Below are 17,755 nucleotides of genomic sequence, written 5' to 3' on the forward strand. Positions count from 1 at the left end.
TGATCTAGGCATATTTACACATGACATATTCCTTCATTTCTTTATGATGGATTTAACTGAACTCTGGGGGATGTTCAGGCACTAGTGTGCCTTTTTCACAAGTCTGGGTGTGCCGTGAGAATTTGTACCATACGTTATTAATACAACTTTATGGTAAGTACTGTAACCAGGCCCACCCACTGATCTGAAAAACCCAGAGAATGGGCCCTCCCTAGCTGTGATTCATTGACGATGTCAGTGCATGTGTGTTGGATCAGTAGCATTGTTGCTAGCATCCTGGCTAACAGTTACCTCATTTACAGCTTAAAAGTGTGACATGCTATTATTGGTTTGGTGTTGAAATTATTATTTCATGCTACTTTTAACTAACCTGACACACCAAATGGATTTGTTTCACACATCCACCTGGAAAACCTTCGATAGACCGTGTTTGGGAACGGGCAGAGCCTTTGAAAAAACCTCGGAGGGTGATTGGATGAACTTTCTGTCTGTCACATCTTTACGGGCCAATCAGAGCATGTGAAAAAACATGTGATATAGCCGCTACCAAGGAGTAAACTCCATAGTGAACTGCATAACATGAACCATGGTGACTGTAGACATGTCAGTACACGACTTTTGTCGTTTTTGAAAAGAAAACAACTCACTGCTGTTCTTTGTTCTTCTTTTAACGAAGAAATGTCATCAAGTTCTGATAAAAAAACTGGTGCTTTAGCAGCATCCATGCTAATGTCTTCCACCATGATTGCACCGGCCTCTTGTTGCTGCTTGCTTATGTCACGAATCCGCCGCGCCCGAAAGTACTGCCCCTCGTCGCTGATTGGTCCTGTTACTATCTAACCGGGCCAAAACAGTTCAGACGGGAGCTTTGCAAGATGGATTCACAAGTTAGAAACACGGAATCGGGCGAATCCATCTGCTTTCCATGTTAACTTTTCACCAAGTTATTAAATTTTTCTCTCCCTTTTAGCCACTACTTTTGACAACTTAAACCATTTTGGTGTTTTTTTATTACTTTTGACCCATTTTTGCCTTTTTTTGGGGGGGGGGGGGACTTTTTGCCACATTTATCCTATTCTATTTTTGCTACCTTTTTGCCACTTTTGTTGTTGTTTGGCCCTTTTTAATCACTTTTTGCCCCTGTATTGCAACTTTTACCATTTTTTGCTGCCACTTGCAACCTTTTTTGCCATCTTTTGGGCACTTTTTGCTAATTTTCACCCTTTTTTTACTTTATTTTGCCACTTATTGCCTGATTTTGCTATGTTTTTTTCATCACTTTTAACTCATTTTTGCCACCTTTTTGCCATCCCCATGATCTCACAGTTGGCTTTATCTCCCCTTATGGGCCACCTTCACTATTATATTATTTAAAAAGTCTATTTTGTATGGATCTGAATATGGTGTGCCTTGGCGAAAAAAAAAAGTGAAAACCACTGACTCAGACTTTTCAGTAACCTTTTCTTTGAGGTGCTTGGGGTGTTCTTTTGTCTTCATTGTGTAGTGGTAGCCAGGGATACTGACTAACCAGTGACTGTACCTTCCAGTCACAGGTGTCTCTATTCTGCAATCACTGAGACGCATTCACTGACCTCAGGTGACCTCCATTTCTCTAACTGTGAGGCTGTTTGCACCAACTGTCTGGACCTCTGTTGTCACTTTAAAGGAGTGAATATTAATGCAGCCACTCACATGTTTCTATTTAATTGACATTACTTTGTAGATATCTGTTTTCACTTCCACGTTAAAGAGTTTTTTGTCTAAAAAGGCCAAATTATACTGACCGTGACTGGTTTATAAAACCAATAAAAGAGAAAAACATCCACTGGGTAAATACTTTATACACATGATTTGCACATAATTTATAATCGTTCAGTTAAAAAACTGTAGATCGGATTTTAGTCCATGTGACCCAGCCCAGCCTCACTGGTTCTTCCTGGAGGGGGTTATTTTGTGTCACTCTCAGCACCTCGATCTGCTCGAGCCACCAGCAGCAGATGAGTCCGTCCATTGGCTTCTTCCTCCCCTCTCGCTGGCCCTCCCCTCACCCAACACAATGGGACTGATTGTCCATGCGACACACTCACACAGAGGGGGCTTTACTCCGGGGCTGAGAGTGAGTCGCTCCCCCGCCATATGCCCCATCTCCGCTGGAATGTGATTATCTTCGCTCGCCATCGAGAGGAATGAGGAAGGGGTGAAAAAGAAGAGATCAGAGAAGAGAAAGGGCGAGTCATTCAGAGAGAGAGAGAGAGAGAGGGAAGGAAGAGGATGCACCCAATGCAGCGAGGCAAGGCGGCCGTTTAACACCAGCCTGAACCTGCCAGTGAGAGCGCAGAGAGAGAGAGAGAGAGAGAGAGAGGAGGGAGAGGTCTTTTCATTAGAGTGTAGCTGTAGTAGATAGGTAGGTGGATTTTAATTCTTCCCTGGACTCACCCGAAGACTCACCACCTCCTCTCAGGTCAGTGCCTCCCTCTCTTTTTAAGGCTGCTTTAGTGGAGCGCTGCGTCCATCAGGGCACAAAGCAGCCATGGGGCGTTGGGTTAACAGAGCCGGTAGACAAAATGTGGGTGGTTCACGACCACAGAGACACTCTAACGCTGCTCTACAGATGCACGCATGTCCCCGGCACAGGCTGGTGGTTAACAAAGACAGGGAGCACACATCACAACAGATAAACCCTGGATCTCACCACAGGATGTTCCTCTGGTGCTGCTGTAGCTCAGTGTGGCAGCGGTGGTTGTGTTCATGTGTGAACTACAGTGTATGTGTGTGCTGTCTAAGCTGTGGGAGCTGTGTTGGCTGGAGGGGACTATTAATTTTCTGTAAGGCGTTGTTTACTGAGCCTCTCAGCTGCCGGCTGCCTCCACATATCTCCTGAAAACACTCAAACACCTACAGACAGACTCATGAGCTGAAGGATGCTGGAAAAAAGTGGCTTTGCAATGCCTTTTCTTTCTGCAACATGCATAAATACAGGAAGTTATTCCAGACAAATGCACTGAGTTTCTGTTGGCTTACTTACAGGTGAATAACATTTGATTCTAAGACTGGCTGCACACAACAGATTTCAAATGTCATCACAGGAAAAATTCTGTGTGAGGTAGGATGAAAAATTCAGTTGTTTGCATTCACACATGCAGCTTATCCTGGAAATTTCAGGGAGGTTTCCAAGAGTGCTTTGCATGTTTGAAAAAAGAAAACAATTGCCTTTAAATGTTTAATCTTCTTTTTCATCACGCTTCCATTACTTGCAAACTCCACATCTGCAGCGTAGCATGCATGTCACGGTTTTGCTCCATCAGATAAGCCATGCCATCATAGACTGGATTCATTTCTGGTGCCTCGTGCAGCGCAGGAATTGTGAAATCAAAACAATCTATGGCTGATACTTTTGAGTTGAGCATGCAGCTGAGTAAATGAGGGATGCATGCTGCACTTGGCAATCCAGGTGGAGAGAGGACATCGACCCTGCAAACACTGAGATTGCATTGTTAGGACCTTAGCGCTGTGGTATTTTTTGAAGCTTCTTTTGGAGGCCCCAAAACTCAAGCAAAGAAACACATTTTTTTTTAAAATAGCTTTGCAAGAGCCACAATCTACGTTGTGAAAAGTGGCAAAAACAGCTTGAAGTTGCAGTAAAGATAAGTTAAGGGTGGCAAAAATGGTCAAAATGCAGCAAAAAAAGGTGAAAATGGGGAGAAAAAGTGGAAAAATGGTGAGAAAGTTGCGAAAATGGGTGAGAAGTGACAAAAAAATGAGTTACAGGTGGCAAAAAAAGGTCCAAAGGTGGCAGAAACGTGGCAAAAAAAGAGTGAAAAGTGTCTAAAATGGGCAAAAGCAGTCAAGATTGGCAAAAATTGGCAAAGAATTTGGGGGAATAAAGTGGTATGTAATGGCAAAAGGTAGCTTAAATGTGTTTAAAAAAATGGTGAGAAAGGGCTAACATGGGGAAAAAGTGGCAAAAAGAAGAGGCAAAAATCTGGGGGAAAAGGAACCAAGTGGTATTTATGTGGCAGAAGGTAGCTTATTTGAACAAAAAGTGGCAAAAAATAGTTAAAAAAAGGGCAAAATGGGGAAAAATGTCAAAAGAAGTTGCAAAAATGGACAAAAAATAGGAATAAAAGGGGTTTTTAATGGCAAAAGGTAGCTTAAATGGGCAAAAAGTGGCAAAAAATGGTTAAAAAAAATGTCAAAAATGGGATAAAACTGGGAAAAAAGGGAAAAGGTGGCAAAATGAAGTTGCAAAATGTCCAAAATAATAGGAAAAAATGGGTGTTTAATGGCAACAAATATTTTACATGGGTGAAAAGTAGCTAAATGGCAAAAAGTTTCCCCTTTTTAAGGTTTTCTGGGGGAATAATATTTAAAATTAAGACAAAAAGAGCCACATGTGGCTGGAGCCAAATGTTGAGTATCACTGTTCTAGAGAGTCAGTTTCATGGCTAACATATAGAGAGAAACAACCACATAGCTCACACACCTACGGCCAGTTCAGTCACAAATTAACCTAACGAGCATGCGTTAATGAGGACGTGAGAGTACCTAGAGAGAACCCACGCATGCACAGGAGAACATGCAAACTCCACACAGTAAGACCAGGAAGTGAACCAGAAACCTTCTTACTGTGAGGCGACAGTAATAACCCCTGTAAAATGGTCCAAAAGCAGCAGAGAAATGGCAAAAAAATGTGAAAAATGTGGCAAAATTGATTGTGAAAGTGTAAGAATTGATTAAAAAATGAGTCACAGGTGGTAAAAATGCTCAAATGTGGCAAAAATGAGTAAAGCAAAAAAGGATAAAAGTAACAAAGGTGGAAAAAGGCAGCTTAAATATGCAAGAAGGGGCAAAAAAAAACGCAACAAGGGGGAAAATCTGAAAACAGCATAAAGCAGGAAAAAAGGAGACAAAAACTGGTGGTAAATGGCAAAAATTGATGATAAAAAATGAGTTACAGGCAGAAAACTGGTCAAAGAAGTGTAAAAATTTGGCAAAATGAGTGAAAAGAGACTAAAATGGGCAAAAGTGGGAAAACTGGCAAAAACTGGCAAAAAAAAGTGGCAAAATTGATCTAAAAAATAACTTACAGGTGGAAAGAGACTAAAATGGGGAAAAGTGGCATTCAATGGAAAAAGGCAGCTTAAATGGGTGAGAAGGGGCCAAACATGGCAAAAAAGTGGAAAAAAATAGCAAAAAGCAGGATAAACTAGAAACATACTCAGAGAGCGCAGACCTCCGCCATCAACTTTCCTGGATCCAGACTGTGATCCGGATCACTCCCAAAATCTAATTCGCCGATTTCTCCCTCCCCGTTGGGTGGAGACACGGTGAGGCAAAGCATTGGCTTCGCTACGTGTGGACTGTCATGGCAGAAGCACCCATGGTCTCACCGGATGACTGGAAGTCATGGCAGAGGGTGAATATTCCTCTATTCCTCCCAGCATTGTGAGTATTCTTGCTACAATTCGCAGTCTTTCTCTCTGTTATGCTCCGACTCGTCTCCTCGACCGGGCGTGCATTTTTCAAACTCTATAAACTCCAAAACTTTGAATAGAAACACACCCACAACTGCTGCTGGGATTGAAGTTACTCATGTCTGCCATCTCCTGGTGTAAAGTGGTAACAGCACAGACCTCCGCCATTAGCCCTATCTCCCAGTAGTAAAGAATCTGAACAAACAAAAAAACAAACAAACCCACCCGATCACATAACCTCCTTGGCGGTGGTATAAAAAAGGCAAAAACTGGTGAAAAGTTGCAAACAAAGTGTCAAACTTGGGCTTAAAATGCTGTAATAACAGATTAAAAGTGGCAAAAAAGGAGGAAAAATTGCAAATAAGGGCAATGGAAATATACAAAAAAAAAAAAAAAGGTTGACGATTGAAGCCAGCTGTACAAGAGTGGGGAACAAACTGATTAATGGATTATTTCTGAGGTGAAAGTTGACCTTTTTTAAGGTTTTCTGGGGGAAAATATTTCAAATAAAGACCTAAAAGAGCCCCAGATCATCACTTTAGAGCCACATGTGGCTCCAGAGCCACGCGTTGGGTATCAGTGGACTAGAGTGTTCCTACATGTGGCCTCTATTTCCTGCTCTGCTCTGACGTGTGGCTGATAGTGAGCTAGAGTTTCATCTGGCTGCATAGAAACGTGCGAGTAAATAAAATGTGCACATGCTGAGCAAGAGAGCGCTGCTTGTTCACTTTATAACAGTCTTAGTCATTGGAATCAGTCCAGGCCTTTGCAGCAGGTTTATTTTGAATGCTTTTATTGCAAAAACAGTAAAGGAGTGAGTTATTGTGCAGCCGTGACACAAATGCAAACATGCCTGTTCACTTTGTTTCTACTGCTGCTGATTTCAGTTAACTCTGCGATAATCGGCCTCAGCTGTCCTCAGAGAGCTGTGGGAAAATATGCAAGTCTGTGTGTGGAGTGGCCTTGTGTGCCTGTGTGAGCGTATTGTGACTCGCTGTGCCGAGTGCAAACACAGCTCTGATTTTAAGTCACCTTGTCATTACAGCTGTAATACAATCTCCTGCTGATAGGCGCAATCCTTCCCGCGTGTCGTTCCTGCTCTGATAAGGCCAACAAAGGAGAACGGCTCTGTAAATGTTATTGATAAAGCTCAAAACGATGCAGTAATGACTTTTTAACTATCAGACCGATAAAAAGAGAGAAAATGCTTTTTGTCTCTTTGAGTCTAATCTGCTTGCTGCATCTCCCTGCTGCGTGCACTCGCTCTAACTCATTTGGCTCGCGATAGCTGCAGTTGAAACCATTAACTCTGTCTGCAGCAATATATTTTAAATGGTGCCTCCTCCTCTCTAAGCCTGGCTTCCCATGCAGGCTGACAGCGGCACGGCCTTTACAAGAGCCTGCTGCGTGTGTAGCAATGGAGGCTGTGTGTGTTTGATCCAGCTGAGGGGGTTCCTGCAGGATCGAGGAAGTCCCTGTGAGGAATCAAAGAGTCTGATATGAAACAAAGGGAGGTTAGATTCACAAGTGGCTTAGTCATACATCAGTAAAGAGTTTTCTTTTAGGAGGAGCCCCAAAACTGAAGAATCTGGTCCTTCTTTAATCCGTCTGCCACATTAATACGCCTTCATCAGAGAGAATCTGAGACATGAATGAATCATGCCGAAATTGAAGCCAGATAGCCTGGATTGGTGTCCTACATGAATATTTTTATCTCCTCTTGCAGAAACAGTGCTTGTATCTCACATAGCAAAAAGGAACTTCTCATATAGGTTGCAGGGGCCAGAAATTGGGTAAAGACGTGGTTTCTAAAGAGAAGCAGAAAGAAGGAAGGAGCGTTGAGAACCTCCTCTCTCTGAATAATAATGTTCCCATGCAGTCTGCCTCTATAAGAACCCTCATTTCCTCATGTTATGGCATGTTCTTGCATTTTTAATGACGTTTATGTCCGTGTGTATGTGACTAGATGTCAAGAGTCTCACTCTGTGCATGTAAGGATGTTTGAATCTTGATATTCCAATGCTCCCTTTACCTCTAAGTGTTTCTAACTGGTGCAGTTTGCTTTTTTATTATGGTCCAGAGTATTGAAAAGTAGCAAGCCGAATCTATTTTATCTATAGTACGCAAGATCAATCAGAAGAAAGTCACCAAGTAAACCATTTCTGTGCAGCTTTCTCTGTATGCTTCGGCTCATTGTCTGACTGGAAAATAAACCTTCTCCAAAGCTGTAGTTCTCCTGCAGACTGGATAAGATTCTCCTCCAGGATTTTCCTATTTTGCCACATTTATTTAACCCTCTGGGGCTGCTGAGAAGCATCCCCACAGCATGATGCTGCCACCACCGTGCTTCACAGTGTGGATAATGTGCTTGTGGTGATGTGCAGTGTTTAGTGTCTATAAACGTCTTTTTATCCATAATGATCAATTTTCAATCATTTCTGCTGCTAGCGGCTAATGTAGCCACCATTTTTTATCCCACAGTGCATTGTAATGGGCTGTGGCAACCAATGGCAGGCTGCTCTCTCAGTCTATCATGCTTTATTAAACTCTGCATGTCTTTACTCTTAGCTCTGAATAGCTCTAAATGGAGAGAGAGAGAGAGACAGAAAGCCTATGACGTGTCCAGAATGCCTGAAAACTTCAGTTTCACTGATCTAGTTCATTTGAGGATAACGACACCATCTATGGGCTGTCATCTTGATGGGTGTGAAATATATCCCATGCCATGGCCTATGGTGTATGCAACGATGTGGATTTTATGGAGGAACAGGTGCCAGTTTTTAGGTCTTCCAGCCTGGATCAAACTCTCTCAGCTGAGCTAAATTTGACCACTCTGCCTGCAGCTTCATCAGCGTGGGATTCATCTCTCTCTCCTCATAATTTCTTAAGCTAATGTGGCTATTTTTGTCTTTCCTTTTAAAAAGTGCCGTGTCATTTCCCTGCATGGACATCACTCTCTTGGTTTGTGGCAGCTGCTTGTCTGCTCGTCGTGCACAGTGGTTTGTCTTTTTGCTGATCCTCTCATGACTCGGCCAGAAACGCTGATACTGTTTGACACTTTCTTCCACCAGGATGTGTTGGGTTAAATGCATAAGCACAAGAGAAAGAGCATGCAGAACGTCAGCTTCACTGTGAGTTTTTAAAGTCCAGATCTGGTTTAGGAGGAAATTCTGAGAACGCCGCTGTTAGAAATGAGGAAGAGAAGTCATATCTGTGTAAACGTGCTTGTGTAAAAAGGAAGTAAATGCCGTGTTAAATGTTCAACCGAAGTGTCTCTCCTATTTTCGGCCTCATTAATGTTCTCTTCTTGGCTGCAGGCTCGCCTCAAGGCTTGTTTTCAGGCCTGCAGGCTTTTCCGTGCATTCCTGCTCTGTGCTGAGAATCCGGGCTCCAGATCGTCCACTCAGAGAGGCTCATTCATAGCGAGCACAAAGATCCTGTGTGAGACACAACATTTTACCCACGCTGTTTGATTGGCATTGTACTCAGCATCTGTTTACTTCATCCATAATGCATGGAGTCAGATCTGCTCAGCATTAATGAAGCTCTGTTACTTATCGTGTCTTCAGTTTGCTGGAATCAATGGAAAGAGATAAAGAGACCGGATCCAAATGAGGAATTTCTCAGATGTATGTAAATCTGACTGATGTGTTGAACTAATCCACTGTGGCAGATTTACAACATTAGATTTAAAGTATTTCTTTGACTGAAGGGCTCAAACAGATGCTGATTTCTGAGCTCTGCAGACTGAAATACCAGATGTCTGCAGCAGATAGGCTGAGAGGAACTCGCCTGCAGATGTGAAAACACTAACAGCATGATGACGATTGAGAAATGATGTTTCATGATGACCAGTCAGTCCACATGCACAGTGAAGTCACTGTTTCATCTTGATAAGGTCATTTCAAGGGTTGGTAACCTTGTCCTGGTTGACAGGCTCTAGAGGAAAATCCATTTATTGACAGGAGGATGGAGGGTGGTGATACACCACCTTAGATCTAGTTACTACAGGTGGAAGCTGGCCAATAGGGGGCGCTAGGGCACATAATCCACTCCAACCATCTGATACAATTAGAGCTTTAAATGCTCTGCATCAGTGATACTCAACGTGTGGCTCTTTTGTGATGATTTGTGGCTGTTTTACGTCTTTATTTTAAACATTTTCCCCTAGAAAACCTTAAAAAAAGGTCAACTTTCACCTCTGAAATGATCCATTAATCAGTTTGTTCCCCACTCTTGTACAGTCAGCTTAAATATTCAACCATTATTTTGTTGTTTGTATATTTCCATTGCCCTTATTTGCAATTTTCCTCCTGTTTTGCCACTTTAAATCTACTATTACAGCTTTTTAAGCCCAAGTTTGCCACTTCGTTCACAAGTTTTCACCAGTTTTTGCCTTTTTTTCCTGCTTTCTGCTATTTTTATGACTTTTTTATGTCCCTTCTCACCCATTTAAGCTGCATTTTTCCAATGAATGCAACTTTTTTGCCCATTTTAGTCTCTTTTCACCCCTTTTTTGCCACAATTTTACTATTTTTACCACTTGTAACTCATTTCTTAATCAGTTTTGCCAGTTTTTGACGGTTTTCCCATTTTTTTGCCCATTTTAGTTTCTTTTCACTCATTTTGTACCAAATTTTTACACCTCCACCAGTTTTGCCGCCTTTAACTCATTTTTTTGCTATCAATTTTTGCCATTTTCCACCAGTTTTTGCCTCCTTTTTTCTTGCTTTTTGCTGTTTTCAGATTTTCCCCCTTTTTGCGTTTTTTTGCCCTTTCTGGCATATTTAAGCTGCCTTTTTCCACCTTTGCTACTTTTATCCCTTTTGCTTTACTCATTTTTTGCTACATTTTAAATTTTTTTGACCATTTTTCCCACCTGTAACTCTTTTTTTAATCAATTCTTACACTTTCACAATCAATTTTGCCACATTTTTCACCATTTTTTGTCATTTCCCTGCTGCTTTTGGACCATTTTACAGGGGTTAGTACTGTCGCCCACAGAAAACCTTAAAAAAGGTCAACTTTAACCCCAGAAATGATCCGTTCATTAGTTTGTTCCCCACTCTTGAACAGTCAGCTTCAATTTTAAACCTTTATTTTTTGTTGTTATATTTCCATTGCCCTTGTTTGCAATTTTTTCTCCTTTTTTGCCACTTTTAATCTAAAATTACAGCTTTTTAAGCCCAAGTTTGACACTTTTTTTGCAACTTTTGCCAGTTTTTGCCTCTTTTGTCCTGCTTTTTGCTATTTTTTATGACTTTTTTATGCCCCTTCTCACCCATTTAAGCTGCCTTTTACCATTGAATGCCACTTTTTTCCCATTTTTGCCCATTTTAGTCTCTTTTCACTCATTTTGTGCAACATTTTTACACTTTTTTGCCACTTTTGCCCATTTGAGTTTCTAATTTTTTGCCACTTCACCTTTTTTTGGCCATTTTACCACCTGTAACCCATTTTTCAATCATTTCTGACACTTTTTCTCATCATTTTTGCCAGCTTTCACCCATTTTTTGCTACTTCTCTGTCGCTTTTGGACCATTTTACCACTTTAACTTATTTTTATTGCCACTTTAACCCATTTTTTGCCACTTTTCACCACTTAGATTGTGTATCTTGCAAAGGTATTTTTTAAATAATTTGGCTTTTTGTTTGAGCAGGGTTGAGTAAGACTGCTCTACATGTTTGATGTCACTTCCTGGTCACATGTTTCTGGCTGCAGCCCTCAGATCTGCACTCACAGCCTTCCACTGACGGTCACTGTAAGCTGCACATGCTCATTAGCTCCTTTTTTGGGGCAGCAGTGGGTCAGTCTAGCGTACTCAAGACCGTACTATCCGAGACCAAGACTTGCCCAAGACCAAAGTGCACAGAGGCAAGACAAGACCAAGGAGCCAAGACCGAGACCATAAAAATCCATTTCAAAGACCCATGACAAGGTCGAACAGTTAAAGAGCTTTCTTTCTTTAATTTTAGTTTTCTTTCTAATAAATTTTAAAGATAAAAACAAGGCAACTCTTTCTAAGCACAACATGCAGAAATGTTAAATCTAAACAAAATTTGTTCAACTAACTTCTTGTTTTAAAAAAAATCCTTTTATATATTTAAAAGCCACTGACAAGTCTGGAATTATTCTAAAGACCTGAACTGAGATGTTTAGATTTGTCAGGTGAATGAGGCCTAAAGTGTTCAGAGGGATTTCTGACTAGAAATCAGATGGACTGATGTCTGAGTTTCTGCAGATGTAGGTGTTTTAGCGAGTGCTTCTCCTTATGATCACATTAATAAGGTCAAAGAACAGCAGATCAGTGCTGGTCTCAACTGGTCTTGATGGAACATCCAAAGTCCAGCCAGTCTGAGACCGAGACAAGACAGTAAAAATGCGCTTGAGTCCGGGACATGACCAAGACATTCAAAATGTGGTCTTGAGATTGGTCTCAAGACCAAGACTGCTCTACAACACTAGCTTAGTCTGTCAGGACTTTGGCTGGGAATCAGAGAGTCACTGGTTAAAATCCCGGTCGGACCATATTTGGACTTTGGCCTGGTAGCTGGAAGGGAGCTGTTGAAGTGCCCTTGAGTAAGGGACTGAATCCCCAACAGCTCCCGGCAGCGTTTCACTGACATAGACCTTGTTGTATGGGAACGAGCAGAGCCTTTGAAAAGAAACTTGGAGGGTGATTGGATCAAGGTTCTGTCTGTCATATCTTTACGGGCCAATCAGAGCAACTAAACATGTGATGTAGCCGCGAGGAGTCCGAGAGTAAACTCCAAAGAGCATAACGTGAACCATGGCGACTGTAGACATGTCAGTACACGACTTTTGTCATTTTTTGAAAGGAAAACAACTCACTGCTGTTCTTTGTTCTTCTTTTAATGAAGAAATGTCGTCAAGTTCTGATAAAACTGGCGCTTTAGCAGCATCCACGCTAATCTCTTCCACCATAACTGCACCGGCCTCTTGTTGCTGCTTGCTTATGTCACGACTCCACCCCATCAGAAAGTACTGCCCCTTACTCCTGATTGGTCCTGTCACTCTCTTACTGACAGAAATCATCAACCCTACTTTTATCTACACTGTAAAAAGCAACATCCATTTTACTCATAAACACTGAGTTGAAATTACTCAGTTCTTCTTAACCTGTTCTAAATACTTATTATAAACAAGTTAATTGTACGTCTTGGCCATAACAGCAAAAGGGCTTGATTTACTTAAGTTTACTTAGTTTAAAAAAATTAAGTGAAAAGGGGTATAATTAAGTTGTGTTAACTTAAAAATCCAAAACAGCGATTTGAACTCTATTTTTATGAGCTGATAGAACTTCTTTCAGTTTTAAGTGAACAGTACTCACACAATTTAGGTATTTTTTGTTATAACTCATATTATTTGAGTTGTGGCGAATCTGCAGTTTTCCCAGAATGCCTTTGGGCACTAAACCTTTCTGCACTCTGTTTGCTGCAGCTGTCTTTGCCAGGACACTTTTGAAAAAGAGATTTTTAATCTCAATGAGGTTTTCTCCTGGTTAAAAAAGGTGAAATAAGATAAATAAATAAAATGCACCACAAGTGAAGTTGCTGTCTCAATAAAGACGTCCCGCCCATAGGGGGTCCTGATACTGATATCAGCATCAGTGGAAGTTGTATGGCACACTGTCATTGATGAAGTAGGTCACCAACAGCCATCGTTGCACATGGTGGCACAAGATAGTCTACCTTAGGTGAAATGATGACTTACAAAACTTTTGTACTAGCTGATGTTCTAAGGTAATCAGTTGTCCAAGATATTGTGAGTGCTATTAACTTATCAGTGTTTACAATGCACTAAAAATGTGAAGTATTACACAGTCTAAGTAGATGATTTAGGCTAAGTCCTGCAAACTTAAATTAACATTTGAATCTCAGTTGTGAGAACTTAAAATAATTGATTTTAAACTAGCAGTGAATACTTAAATAGTTCAAGTAGAACAAGTACTGCACACTACTAACAAACAAGTTTTTTAACTCACAAAAGTCAAGTGTAGTTTACTTGTTATTTTTGAGGCAACGACTTTCCATAATTTTTTTAAGTAAGCTCAACTATTTTTTTCTTACAGTGTAATATTGTGTTGTTTATAATATAGAATGATTTACTGCTTGTGTTTGTTGGAAAACACACAACATGAGGAACTTAAAGAATAATCACATATCAAATCGCAATCGCAATATTGGGGGGAAAAAAATCGCAATTGGATTATTTTTCCAAATTGTTCATCCCTAATGTGTAGCATGTTCAACAATAGAGTGTAAAATGTAAATTCCCCTTCAGGGGTTAATAACGTCTGTCTTCCTTTTAATACCAGAGGTAGAATTTCCCTGGGGCAGAACCGGTGGGTTCTTGGATGAATTACCAACCACTTGCCAGTAGGCAGCAACAGAAAAATCCATTATATGACTTCTCAGCTTTTGGAAAAGCAAGGCTAAAGATAAACTCTGGTTCCATGAAGTGTTTTTCCTTTTCTCTAACCCCAAAAGGAGAAATGCTCCTCTGAAGAACTGCTGAGTTTAATTCTCTGCTGAAACTTACAGTAGTTACCAGAACAGACCAACATCTTAACTCTCAGTATAACACAAAAACATTCTCTTTGCTCCTGTTGTTACACTTCTGCTTCTGTTTTTCTTTGTTTTGGAGAAGTTTTGAAAAAGAAACTAGCCTTTTTATAGTGAGCTGCTGTGATTTCATATGCACGGCTCCAACCAGGCCGCTAGGTTGACTGACCTGCTGTGTTAGGTTCAAACCTTGCTAAGCACTTGGTGCTATACCCCAGTGAAAGACCACTTCAGGGGCTTCAGGACGTTACGATTGCTTTGGAAAGCACACAAGCATGCAGGCAAAATGTGGACATGAAGTTCAAGCAACACAACTGTTCATCTTGACAGTTATTTTCAGCAATAGTGGAGTGATAGAAGCAACTTTGTGGATTATTTTCTGTGCTGTAGTCTGTGGATTTCTCTCTTGTGCTGACTCTGTTAATCTGGGCTTTTTGTAAACAGACAGCATGTGTCACGTCACAAAGTCATGACACATCTGTGCCTCGGCCCGGTTGAGCAATAATACTGAAGAGAGGATTGCTTCAATTCCAGAGTTTAGAGCTATTATCTATGATATTAGTCCCTGTTTGGATCCCACAGCAGTGATCTTAGAAACTGTAGACACCCAACAAGTTTAACCTCTTATTTTCAGCCGTCAGTAGCTGCAGGCGTCCTCTGCACACGGTCTTCATGGTGTAAATATGTTGCCTGTGTGTTAAAGCATGATTCTGTTAAAGAGAACACTACGTACTTTCTCTTGCTGCAGGGTTTTTTTGGGGGTTTTTTGCATAAATTTGAATGCTACTAAAAATGTTGTGTTCTTAGGTCTTAGCACTGAGCCGGGCGAGTAATTGCGAATTTGATTAAATCGCAAAATGACCTGCTGCAGAAGTTGCAATAATAATGTAACTTGAAATGTGTCAAAACAGCAGTTTAATATATTCTTTTTGTGCAACAGAAATTTAATGCACATGGTGCAAACATTTAAGTGTCATATTTTTGGAATGGTTTAGGAAGGTCCTCCTTTTTATTTGTATTTTTCTCAAAACAAGAATGACATGAAAATGAAAATCTCCTTCAATAAAGCAATTCATGTCAAATTTGCAATGTGAGCAAAAATAATGGCAGATATTTTTTAAACCAAATTCATTCTCTCTGGTATTGACGAAGTTTGGCATGAGTTCAGTCAGCTAAAAGCCAGCTGATTCCTATTATTGCCTCCCACTACCACAGCCAATCACAGCTCTTTGTCTCAACGTGGTGGCCCGTTTAGATATGACACATTTCATCCTAATCCTTGCTTGCATTCATGCTGATGAACAATAAAGCTGCTGCTGCTGGCAAAGCTTTACCTCCTCCACCCCAGCTGCCTCCTTTATAGCACTAAGCTTTTTGCACCCTCATATTAAGATTCATGTTTCTGAAATAATTTCATTGTCAGTTCACATTGTCATTAGTGGGTGTCCAGATGGGGGTTTCCAGCCATGTGCTCCCTGGAATTGAAAGCATGCTGCTTGAATAACCCAGATAGGATCTTTAGAGCAGAGCCTCCTCTGCCAGGTAAAACTGTAGATCCATTCTGTAATGAAATGGTTAAATGTATGACGAGAGCGCTCTTGACTAAATGTGGATTATAATATAGAATGATTTATCGCTTGTATTTGTTGAAAAATACATAATAACCTACTGATCATCGCATATTAGATCACAATATGGGGGAAGAAAATCGCAATTAGATTGTTTTTTGCAAACTGCTCCGCCCTACTTAGCTCATGAAAATAGATAATTCTCTGTTTACAATCATCAAAAGTTGCAGGCAGTCTCCTACCAGTGTCTAAATTTCTCAAAAACACTGGAAACGTTTTAAATTCGAATCGTATGCAGGAGTTTGCCTCCAGGAGTTTTAGTACGTATTGATACAATCTGATGTTTAAATAAAATTTTGCACATTTTGATCTTCATTTTTTTTACTTTATTTTTATGTGAAGTCTAGGAAACTCTTGACGAGGCCATGCCTGTTAACCATACGATTCTAAAAAGCTTTATCTGATCTATTTTCTGCATCTTCTTCTCCACTGTGACCTTTTTTAAATGTCATGTGCTCTCCCTCCCCGGGTATGAAAGCCTTTGTTGTGGTTCTGCGTCTTACTCATTGCATTAAACGAGACCTCGTGCATTTCTTAAGTTTGAGTCTCTGGACAGCACGAGATGTGACCGTCATGATGAGTAATAATAACAACTGAGACTTTCTCATGTGGGTATTTTTAGCGTCTGTGCTGGTATATTTAAAGTCCAGTAAGTCTTTTTACTTGAACTGCTCTGATGGAAATAGAGAAGGTTATTTTAGTCACAGTTGTTTCTGAACGGGGGGATTTCTTCTGACATCTAATGGAAACACAGCCAGATTATAGAAATAAATACCAGCTAGGGGGAAAGTAGCTCTCTTCATTAACCCATGAATGTCCAGAGCTGAATTTGAGGATCTTCTTCACTTTAGCTGCATGATTAGAAGCTTGGTCAGAGGAGGAAGGTCAGGTACATAGGACAGTTTAAATGATTTATAGCAGTGGTACTCAATGTGTGGCGCTTTTATGTCTTAATTTTAAATATTATTCCCCAGAAAACCTTAAAAAGGGGAAGCTTTTTCACCATTTTCACCATTTTTGCCATTTTTCATCCATTTAAGTAATCTTTGCCATTACACACCCCTTTTTTCATATTTTTTGCCCATTTTTGCAACTTCTTTTTGACACTTTTATCCCATTATTGCCATTTTTAACCATTTTTACCACTTTTCATCCATTTAAGCTATCATTGCCATTAAACACCCCTTTTTTCATATTTTGGCCATTTTGCAACTTTTTTTGACACTTTTATCCCATTGTTGCCCTTTTTTATAATTTTTTGCCACTTTTCGTCCAAATAAGCTACCCTTTGCCATTTAATACCACTTGTTTCCCTTTTTCCCACATGTTTTCCTCTTCTTTTTGCCACTTTTTTTTACCCATTTTAGCCCTTTTTTACCATTTTTTGCCACATTTTGTCCATTTAAGCTACCTTCTGCTATTATATACCACTTTGTTCCTATTTTTTTTTCCATTTCTGCCAATCTTGACTTCTCTTTGCCCATTTTGTCACTTTTAACTCTTGTTTTATTGCCATGTTTTGCCACTTTTGGACCATTTTTTGCCGCCTGTAACTCATTTTTTGTCTCCTCTCACCCATTTTTGCTACTTTCTGACCATTTTTCCCTATTTTCTCCCCTATTCACCCATTTTTGCTGCATTTTGACCATTTTTGCCGCCTTTAACTTATTTTAATTGCTGCTTCAAGCCGTTTTTGCCCCTTTCACCGCTTAGATTGTGGCTCTTGCAAAGCTATTTTGCAACAGTTTGTCTCTTTGGTTGAGCAGGGTTGAGTTACACTGATTTATAGGATTATAATCCTTAATTCCAGACAGCAGATTACACAGAAACTTGCATGAACAAACGTGACTTCATAAGAAAAGCAAACATGGATGGATGATGATTGTCATCACTCTGAAGGAGAAACATAATAGACTCAGCTAGGATTGGGCCATGGCCTCTGATCATTTGGGGAATTTTCATCTTTATTTACAGATTCAATTCAGACTTTAGAATCTGTACACAGTAGAGACGCACAGATTATGAAAATGAAGGCTGATGCAGACATGTGAAATCAAGCCGATGCTG

General features: G+C 40.4%; 1 protein-coding gene across 4 annotated transcripts in view; it reads left to right on the forward strand.

Moving 5' to 3' along the window:
- Positions 1-17,755, forward strand: part of fgd4a (FYVE, RhoGEF and PH domain containing 4a) — a 139,853-nt gene that overhangs the window by 41,642 nt on the left and 80,456 nt on the right. Inside the window, exon 1 of one of the 4 annotated variants that reach the window (XM_041795394.1) lies at positions 2,086-2,461. The exons of the other annotated variants lie outside the window; for them this stretch is intronic. The gene's annotated coding sequence lies outside the window, so the exon portion shown is untranslated. Of the gene's footprint in view, positions 1-2,085; positions 2,462-17,755 lie in introns of those variants that run through there. 4 annotated transcript variants of the gene reach the window in all.

The sequence above is a fragment of the Cheilinus undulatus genome, linkage group 9 (assembly GCF_018320785.1).
Source record: "Cheilinus undulatus linkage group 9, ASM1832078v1, whole genome shotgun sequence".
Lineage (NCBI taxonomy): Eukaryota > Metazoa > Chordata > Actinopteri > Labriformes > Labridae > Cheilinus > Cheilinus undulatus.